Source organism: Puma concolor, chromosome D1 (genome assembly GCF_028749965.1).
Source record: "Puma concolor isolate L17-30 chromosome D1, mPumCon1.1.hap2, whole genome shotgun sequence".
Classification (NCBI taxonomy): domain Eukaryota; kingdom Metazoa; phylum Chordata; class Mammalia; order Carnivora; family Felidae; genus Puma; species Puma concolor.
Window position 1 is genome coordinate 91,025,566 of NC_141676.1, and position 10,078 is coordinate 91,035,643.

Here is a 10,078-nt window from a genome sequence, read left to right on the forward strand (position 1 = left end):
TCCTATAATATTAATCTCACTTGCTAGTTGCATAGTTGTGGCTTACACAGGGCACACAACTGCTGGTTAACTCCCTCCCAAGATGATGACACTGTAGACACAGCAACACTGAGTGTGAAGTTTTATGTCATATAAACACTGAAAAATGTAACAAAGGCTTAACAGGTGGCTTTGACTTCTGGCTGCACTTCTGGTGAAGGGGGCCAGTCAATGCCACAAGGGGCACCAGAAGGTTGAGTCTGGGGCCTTCGGAGCCGTGGGCAGCCCAGACAAGGGAAGATAACTAGCTGTCTTTCAAACTGCATCTTTGGAGACTTTGGCACCAACATTCTAAGGAAGTAATACAAACTTGTGCGTTACTTTATGGTATCTGGAGAGAAACATGTACTCTATGAGAAGTGCTGTGGACTAATCCCGTTACTTGTCATTAAAGAAACAAAAATACTGACGCTTCACCATAAAGATAAAAAGCAAGGAGAGGAGGATTAAAGGGTGTTTCACCCAAGGTTTTGTTTTGTTTTGTTTTGTTTTTTTGGAAGACACAGTTCTTGTCCGAAACGGGAGCAGGCAGATCTGGCACTTGCTGGTGGAGTTCAATTCTTTGGAGAAAATACAGAGACAAAAAGATCATTTTGATGGTATTGAGAAGGTTTCCTTGAGTAGATTTGAGTCCAAATACACCCGGCAATTTTTAAAAGGGCAATATTATGCCTATTTCAAGGTATGGAATATAGATTTGAAAGTCTTAATCACGGTGTGAGTACTTTTCAAGCAATTGAACATTTCATATGTCCCTAATTATCGAGCAGTGCCTCTATGGAGCAGGGCTGGAAGCCTGTGACTGAGGTTCCCAACTCGTTTGGCCCTCATTTGCTTAAGATGGAATATCTCATTGCCTTTCTCGGCAGGCTGCTGTGGGCCACTCGAGGGGCCCTTCTGTCTATTTTTCCTAATACTTAGCCGTGGCTTACCGGCCACAATGCAGATTCACCGACCCAGCCCCCTGCAGATGATGTATGAAAAATCATGAATAAAAGGGCATGAAAATCAAATTAATTCATTTTCCATTTCCCCCACATTTGTATCTGTCTATCCAGTACTTTTCCTTTTTAAGCCTGCTGTCCCTTTGAAAGCGAGCAGCACGGTTATAATACATTCTCCTCATCGTAACCCTGCACTGTATGCATTCTGCATTAAATAATAAAGGAGATTAATAATTAAATCAAAATGAAAAACCACTTGTTTCCTGTCTACAGCCCAAGGGACAGATTTCCTGGGCTGGTGCCAATTTATCAATGATGATTAGAGACTAGGAGGCAGGAGAGGTGCAGAGAAGACAACCACGAGAAAGCAGAGTCATGTGAATATGAACGTACTGATGTGTGAGGAAAAAAGAAGGGACGATGATGACAGGTAACTGAATGGGGAGAAAAGACCAGACAGGTAAAATCCCAAAAGTTATAGTTGAAACCTACTGGGGGCTCACCATACCCCACATTGGACTCTAAATGCTTTACATGTGTTAACTCGTAATCATTTCAGAACAGGTGTGAGATAGATACTGTTTCCCCCATTTTACAGATGAAGAAACTGAGGCACAAGGCAGCGTAAGCCAACTGCCTCAAAGCTAGTGTTTGTGTGGACTGAAACCCAGGCTAACTGGCTCTAGGCTCATTCTCAGAGTCCAAGGACAAAAAACAGGGAATGCCCCAAATGAGAGGAATGACAAATATTAAGGGAGAATAGACAGGAGAAGTCAGTGAGAATATGACAAAGATAAAAGCCTAAGAATAAAAGACTTGAGAGTGAAAGTAGGTTAAGAAACAAAGGATGAAAAGACAAAACAGTGAAAGTGAATACAGGCAAGAAGAAGAAAAGAAAGAACAGAGATGATCAATCAAGGGGAATAAGTCATCAAGTGCTTATTGTCCGATGCTTTTCCTTTGCTATCTTGTTTTTCCATGCTATGTCAAGGTAGGTGTTACTATACCCATTTTACAGAAGGCAAAGTGAAGGTCTGAGAAGTGATATACACAAGGTCACACAGTTGGTTTATGGGAGATCAGACATTTTGTTGATTACAAAATATCAATGAGGGGCACCTGGGTGGCTCAGTCGGTTAAGCGCCTTCCTCTTGGTTTCAGCTTAAGTCACAATCTCACAGTTCCTTGAGTTCAAGCCCTGTGTCGGGCTCTGTGCTGACAGCACAGAGCCTGCTTGGGATTCTGTCTCTCCCTCTCTCTGCCCCTCCCTCGCTCTCTCTTCTCTCTGTCTCTCTCAAATAAACTTTAAAAAAAAAGTGTCAATGAAAGACATTAAGGAATATCTAAATAAGGAAGAAATATACTGTGTTCATAGACTGGAAGACTCAATAACAGTAAAGATGTCAATCCTCCCCAGACTGATGTGCAGGCTTATGCAATTCCTATCAAAATCCCACCAGATTTTTCATAGGTAGAGAGATTATGCTAAAATTTCTATGGAAAGGTAAAGGAACTAGACTATTCTTGTAAAACAGTTTGAAAAAGAATAAAGTGGAAGAAATCAGTCTAGTGCATTTTAAAACTTATTGTCTAGCTAAGTGATCAAGTCTAAGTGGAACCGGAGGAGAGACAGACACATAGATCAATAGAACAGAACCCGGAACCCAGAAATAGACCTTCACAAATATACCCCACTGGTTTTTGACAAAAGCACAAACCGGATTCAATGGAGGAAAGACTGTCTTTACAACAAATGGTATCAGAACAATAGCCACAGACAGAAAGATGAACGTGACTGAGTCTCAGACCTTATACAGAAAGTAACTCAAAATGAATCACGCACAAAGTATAAACGAGACAGCTGTGCAACTTTTAGGAAACAAAAGAAAACCTGCGGAAACCTTCAAGATCTACAGCAGGCAGAGAATTCTTCGACTTGACACCGAAAACCTCATCCATAAAAGGAAACACCTATAAATTGGACCTTGTCGGAATTAAAAAGTTTACGTTTTGCTGAAAAAGACCTTGTTAAGATGAAAAGACATGCTCCAGAGTAGGAGAAAATGTTTGCAAACCATGTATATGGCAAGGGTTAGTACCTGGCATGCATACAGGACTCTCGAGATCCAACAGTAAAGCAAACAATCTAATTAGAAAATGGGTCTAAGACACGAAAGGACATTTTCCTAAAGAGAACACATGGGGAGCAAACAAACACATGAAGAGATGGCCAATATCATTAGCCATTAGGGAAACGCAAAACCACAGTGAGATATCATCGCACACCTATGAGGATGGCTAAAATAAAAAATACTGACACCACCACATAGTGGCAAGGATGTGGAGAAAACGGATCACTCCTCCTACACTGTGGATGGGAATGTAAAATGGTACAGCCACTATGGAAAACAATTTGACAGTTTCTTGAAAAACTAAACATATAATTACCATGTGAACCATCAATTGCACTTCTGGGCACTTATCCCAAAGAAATGTAAACTTATGTTCCTGCAAAAACCTGTATACAAATATTTATAGCAGCTTTATTCATAATAGCCTCAAACTGGAAACAACCCAGATATCCTTTGAGGGGTGAATGTTTGAATGACTTCCACATCCACACTGAGATATGACACAGCCCATATACTCATGCACACACACACACACACACACACACACACACATATCCATGGATCAATCTCCAGAGAATTATACTGATTGAAAAGCCAAAAGGTAGGGTCGCCTGGGTGGCTCAGTCGGTCAAGCATCTGACTTCGGCTCAGGTCATGATCTCGCAGTTCATGGGTTCAAGTCCAGAATCAGGCTCCCTGCTGTCAGGGCAGAGCCTGCTTCAGATCCTCTGTCCTCCTCTCTCTCTGCCCCTCCCCCTCTCATGCTCTAGTGCTCTCTGTCTCTTTCTCTCTCAAAAATAAATAAACATTAAAAAATATTTTAAAAAAGAAAAACCAAACGGCTATATACTGTATGACTAAATTTATATAACATTCTTGAGCTGATAAAAACTAGAAATGAGGGCAAGTTAATGGCTGCCAGGGGGTGAAGAAGAGGTGGGACCGGAGGGAAGTAGGCGTGGCTATAAAAAGGGGCAGCATGAGAGATCTTGGCTGTGAGGGAAATGTTGTTTTGTTGAGTGAACATTTAAGGTAAAGATTCAGGGGGAATCTGAATGGATGAGAAGAAGAACCAGTGCAAGTGCAAGCCCCGCCCCTCCCCACCCTGGCCCCCTCCAGGTCAGTCTCAGGGCCTCTGGAACTGGGCTCCTTCCTTGGGCTCCCTCCTCTCTTCCACCTCACTGAATTTTTGAGCCCCCTTGGAAAGCTTTCCTGCTTCTCCCTGGCCTTCCCTAGGCCCTTTTGCCTCACTGTGATGGCTCTTTGCTCTGATGCCGCGAGGTATTCATGGACACGTCTGCTTTCCTCGGGTAGTCAACAGAGGTCGGGCAGGCAGGGTGTGTCAATGACCCAATCTTGTAGCGAAGGTTTCTACACAGGGTCTGGCCTGTGGTAGGAGCTCCATACACATTTTTATTTTTATATCTTTATTATATTTTTAAGTTTATTTATTTAGTTTGAGAGAAACAGAGACAGCATGAGCAGGGGAAGGGCAGAGAGAGAGAGAAAGAGAGAGAGAGAGAAAAAAATCCCAAGCAGGCTCCGCACTGTCAGCACAGAGCCCTACACGGGGCTCAAACTCACGAAACCGCGAGATCATGACCTGAGCCGAAACCAAGAGTGGGACGCTTAACCGACTGAGATACCCAGGGGCCCCTCCATATGCATTTTTAAAGGAATATGTGAGTGACATTTAAGTTCGTCCAATAAAGGACACTTTCCAAAGTGACTCAGGCACCCTGACTGGAGCTGTAAGGCCTACATACCTTACTGTCCAGTGGGGTTGCTCTGTGATAGTCTAGTTTAGCTGACTGGCATAACTTTGGTTCGTAACGGGCTCTTATAAACCTGGGCACCTGTAGGATCTGTTATCGCTGCTGGATGGCCAGCTTCCTGGAAAGGAGGCAGGACCTAGTCTCTGTTGCTCTTATGACTCTCCTCCCGGCCAGACTCTGGGCATCCAGTGCTCAACAGCACGATCTTGGGAGGGACAGACTCGGAGGGCAAAACACACAGGACACGGGTTCAACCCCCTGATGGTACTTCTCTGCCCTACTTCCTCACTGTTCGTTTTGAGCAGCAAGAAATAATGTAGGAAGATGGCATTAGGGCCTACCTCATATTACAGTAAGAAGCCTGAGATGTGGGACAGGACAAAGAGGTGGACAGCACACCCAGCCTCAAACAACCAAGTTTGAGGATGAGAGTTTGGGGAGAATGACAGTTTGAAAGCCCTTCGTGGGCTCTCCTTCCCTCCTTCTGCATTTATTTCTCCACCCCCGGCCACCAGCCTCTCTGGCTGCCATATGGGTTGACCCTCGGTGACCCGGAAGCGCTGTTGCCACCTGACCGACTGGTCGGGTTATCCCTGACCTTTGCCCCTCAGCGTGCTCTGGCCTGGAATGATAACGGAGCTTAACATTTGCGCACCAGCCAGGATCTCCAGGGTCATGTGTCAAAGGTTTGGCTCTGACATTTAAGTTAACACGGTTGTTGGCAAGGCTTGCTGCCATCCGGGGCTCTGTTGACTAGAATAGCTCACTTATCAGAATGTCAAGGTAGGAGGAACTAGATAAGCTTGCTGCACTGGCAGGGACATGGCCCCGTTCCTCAGCAGCCAGGGTCTCAGGAAGGGGGAGCCGTCCCCTCCGTTTCCAAATAATCCCAGAGAAAGCCACCCACAAGTCTCTTAGAGAAATACATTCAGGTGGTTTTTGTTTGTTTGTTTGTTTGTTTGTTTGTTTCAAACGCCTCACTACACTCCTTTGTGTTTGATCTCCCATGCTTCTTATCTTTTCTTTAGGAAAAAGGGAAAATTCTTCCATGGCTGACAGCTGTCTCAGGAGACATCTGATGATGGCCCCTCTCTTAGAAACGCTGCCAGCTCTCAATGGCCTGCCTGTAGCTCAGACACAGTGAAAATTTGAATCTAAACATGGCTCCTTCAAACCACCGAATGGACTCCTCCTTTCTCCCCAGGGTACTCCCACCCCCAGCCGAAATACTCAATCAGTATTGCCCAGAAAATGCAAGCTTTTGCTCTCATGCTCCGACGTGGAAGGCATAACCCTGCCTGAAGGACCACGTTCCAAGGCTCTCAAAGGTTAATTGTTCCTGGCACATGCTAAGTGATCAAATAAATGGTTGTTGAACTGATTTAAAAACAAGAAGCTGAAGTAGTTGCCATTTTCAAGTACGTGAGCGCCCAGCACACCTATTTGTGGCTTTGCCCACAGAAGGCATGGGGAACTAGGTCACTTTCAGAGCAAATGCTAAGTGGAGAATGGACGATCTGGTTGTCTCTTCCCTGCTGTGGGGTTAACTCCATCACAGAGGACTACGGCAGTGTTGGAGTCTCCTGAATTTCTGGACAGGAAACCCCGGCAGGCATTTGCAGGAAGCCCCAAAGGGATGCTGCCACTCAGCCGGCCGGGGACACTGGGGCAGAGAGAATGTCTGTGACAGAGCCATGCTGATGTTTCCACAGTGGGAGAGCTGGGCTCTGCTCAGCATGTGCCCGCAGACTCAGGGGTGCCCATGTTGGGGAATCCCGCTGAGATCTGCCTGCATCCCCAGAGAAGGCAGCAGAGTTTTCGGACCAGCCCCTTCTCCTTGCTCACGCTTATCGCTTATCCTGTCCCCACTGCTTGCTGGATGGAGTTAGTTCATTCATCCCGTGTCTAATGCAGGCGTGCTACTTCAATAAGACATGTTGCCTGCGAGGAGTACTGGCAGACTGTAGTGGCTTTTGGAGAGGACAGAAGTCTGTGTGAGTGGTCCCCTTTCAGCCAGAGAGCTAGATAGTGTATCTAGAACACGGCTAGGGGAGATAGGGAGGACTGTGGAATGTGCAGACACGCTCTCTATGTGATGTTTCCCCCTTCGGTGGTGACCCTGGTGCTGTTCTGATAATTTAGGCTGCTGTAATAACATATTATCAATCTCATAATTAATATGCAGAGCCTGACAAGTAATAAACACATAACAAATGGCCCAACATACTCCTTCCAAGGTAAAAAAAGGTTGTCTTTTTCCAGCCTCGGGCTGTAAGTCTCTACTCTGTGAACCCCGTTTCAGATTGTCTGGGTCCAGGATGGTACAGGGGATGGGAAGAGGTGAGAAGGGGAAAGTAGGAGAAACAGCCGATGGAAGAAGAGACAACCCCATCGCATACACAAAATGCCCAGTGTCACGTAGTCAGCGTTCAATAAACGACAATTCCTTAATATTACGGCCAAGAAGCATGCACCCTGAGTGCGTGAGGCCATCTAGGGTCAGATCAATAGTTTAAAATCCCAGGCAAGGTGACAAAGCTTTTCGTGCCAGAGCCCAAACGAAGGCCTCCTCCCCCTAACTTCCACACCATCCACACCCTGCTTGGTTCTTCCACCAGATTCTAGGGCGCCCCAGAGCCTCATCAGCCAGCTGATAGGATTTACACCCGGCTTTGAGGAAAAGGTACGGATTGGGAAGGCCAGCGTACCTTTCGGGGTTACTGTTTAATAGTGGAAAGAGTCTGGCTTTGAAGTCGGAGGACAAGGGTTTAGGGGATAATAGCTCTGCCATTATTCCCGCTCAGAACTCTAAAGCTGTGGTCTCATCTGTAAAGCCGGCGAATGACCTCCACCCCGCGGGACAGGCATCCAGATGAACTCATGTGAATGTGTCTGGCTCAGTACTTGGTTCCATAAATATTAGCTTTTTTTTTCACTGCTTCTCTCCCACTGGGAAAAGTGCTTTGTGAACCAGAAAGCCCTATGATGTGGTTAGCTTAGCGGTGAGAAAAAGGTACATTTTGGAGTCAGGCCCAGGTGAGAATCTCACTTATGAGCTGGGTACCTCCCGCGAGTTACACAGCCCCACGTAGCTGCAGCTTCTCAGCCGGAGAAGGCAGATGTGAATATTGGTTCCATTAAAAGGATCAAAAGAGAGCAAAGCGCTTGGCCCATTCCGACACAGAGCAAACAGTCATGTGCCTGTTGATCTTCTGGTGTTCCAGAGGGCTCTCAGAACAGGTGCTGGGCTAGCCTTCCCCGACCGGGTGTTTAGGGTAGGCCCTGGAACTTTGGGGACCAGACCTGGTCCCAGGAGCCATCCCTGCCAGCTTCCAGGAAGTGACCAGGTGGCAAGGAGGGCAGAAAGAGCAAGGCCACGTTTCCAATGTGGCCAGACTTAAAAGAAAGCAAGGGTCAGCTGAGAGTCAAAAGCTGAGGGAGCTGGCCACCTCCCCCCAGCCCTCTACACCCGGGTATGAAGGCAGAACCCTCACCCCGGGGAGGCGGTGGGGGGTAGATGATGCCCCCACCCTGCCTTGGCTTCTCATTCCACTGCGGGGGGGGGGGGGGGGGGGGGGTTGGGGACCCTCCCCCTCCCCCTCCCCCTCCCCAGGTAACCCTGTTGCAGCACCTGCACTGAGATGTTTACAACCCTCTGAAGACTGAACTCCCAATGCCTGGGGCACCTGCCGGCTCTGGGGAGCTCGGATTTCCTGGTTGAACTTTAAACCGGCCCTCAGCCCTCCACTGTCCCCGTGGGCTCCCAAAGTGGCAGATGCCTGGCAAAAGCTAACCGCCAGGGGCAAGGGGCACCTTGAGGGTACCCATCCCGCCTTCCAGAACCAGTGGCGGGGGTTGAAAATGCAGAAGGAAAAGAAGGCAACTTACTTGTTGAGATGGGAGCTTCCAAGTCCCACTGATGCTAACTTCTGGGTGCAGGGGCGCTCAGGGCCCTCGCGGGGACTCTCCAGCCCCAGCCATTACCACAGCCTCGGAGTCCGCCTAGAGCTTCTCCCTGGCGTGGGGTCCTGTGGCCAGAGGCTAAGCCATCCTGTCCCTTCCCGCGCCAGCCCCTCAGTCACTCCCTTCCTCCGGCAGCCGGAGGCTCTGCTCACGCTCTCGCTCTCTCGCGCGCGTTCCCCCCTCCCCTCCGTCTCTCCCCCCTCTCCTACCTCCGCCCGCTTCTCTCCCCCGCTTCTCCTCCCCTTCTGCCCCAGGACGGAGGACTCTGTGTAACAACGTGTAATAACCGACTTAAAGGGCCCCGGGCAAAGGCGGGAGGGGCGGGAGGGTGGGGCGGGGTTCCCGGGCGGCCCGGGGCGCAGCGGTTCTGAATGAATCGGATCTGGGAGGTGCGGAGAGCACCCGAGGAGAGGGGGCGGGCAGCTGTCCCCTCCCTCGCGCCCCCTCCGTGCCGCGTCCGGGCTGGTGGTACTAGGGGTGCTTCTGGCCGTGCAGAGAGGCAAAGGATGGAGATCTTGTGCAAGCCTGTGTGTGTGTGTGTGTGTGTGTGTGTGTGTGCGCGCGCGCGCGCCCTCCCGCGTGTGCATGTGCGTGAGCTCGCCTGCATGTGCATGTGTGAGCGCCGCGTGTGCCTGTGTGTGAGCGCGCCTGTGCGTGTGTGTGAGCGCGCGCGTGCTGAGTGGGTGCGGTGGAGCAGAGGAAAGGAAGAAACTAGAAGGGCAGAAATCTTGGATCAGAGCCCTGGACGGGCTGCTCAGCCACCTCGCTGCTGTTGCTTACTCGCCCTCCCGCTCCTGTGGGCGCAGTGAGGGCAGTGGTCCCGTCCAGAGACAGGAAACAGGTCTGCTCTGATCCCAGGGCTCTCTGCTCACCGTCTAACCGGCCTTTCCGGGGACATGTGACCTGGGCCTGGGTAGGGATAGCGGGAAAGGGGAAATGCTCCCTCCGCTCAGAGAAGTCTCCCACCGACTTAGAGCCCAAGCTGAATGCACACCTAGGCCGAGTAGAGCCACTGCCTGCCCTTTGGGGTTTCTCCCTGCCTGGAGGGCTGATTGCATGCGTTTATTCTTTAGTTAGTGGGAGCTGCAGAAAAGGCAACTGCAGATGGGCCATCATCCCCTGCAGAGAGGCCTGCTGTCTGGGGAGGCGCCGGCAGGCTTCTCTGAGGACCGTCCATTCAGGGCAGCCCAGCCTATGGGGTTCGGCACACCTGCTCCAGGCCCTG

At 49.3% G+C, this 10,078-nt stretch overlaps 1 protein-coding gene across 2 annotated transcripts in view; it reads right to left on the bottom strand.

Moving 5' to 3' along the window:
- Window positions 1-9,032, bottom strand: part of KCNJ5 (potassium inwardly rectifying channel subfamily J member 5) — a 29,144-nt gene extending 20,112 nt beyond the window's left edge. For both annotated transcript variants that reach the window (XM_086678680.1, XM_086678681.1), the window contains exon 1: window positions 8,779-9,032. The gene's annotated coding sequence lies outside the window, so the exon portion shown is untranslated. The remainder of the gene's footprint in view (window positions 1-8,778) is intronic.
- Window positions 9,033-10,078: the final 1,046 nt, after the last annotated feature.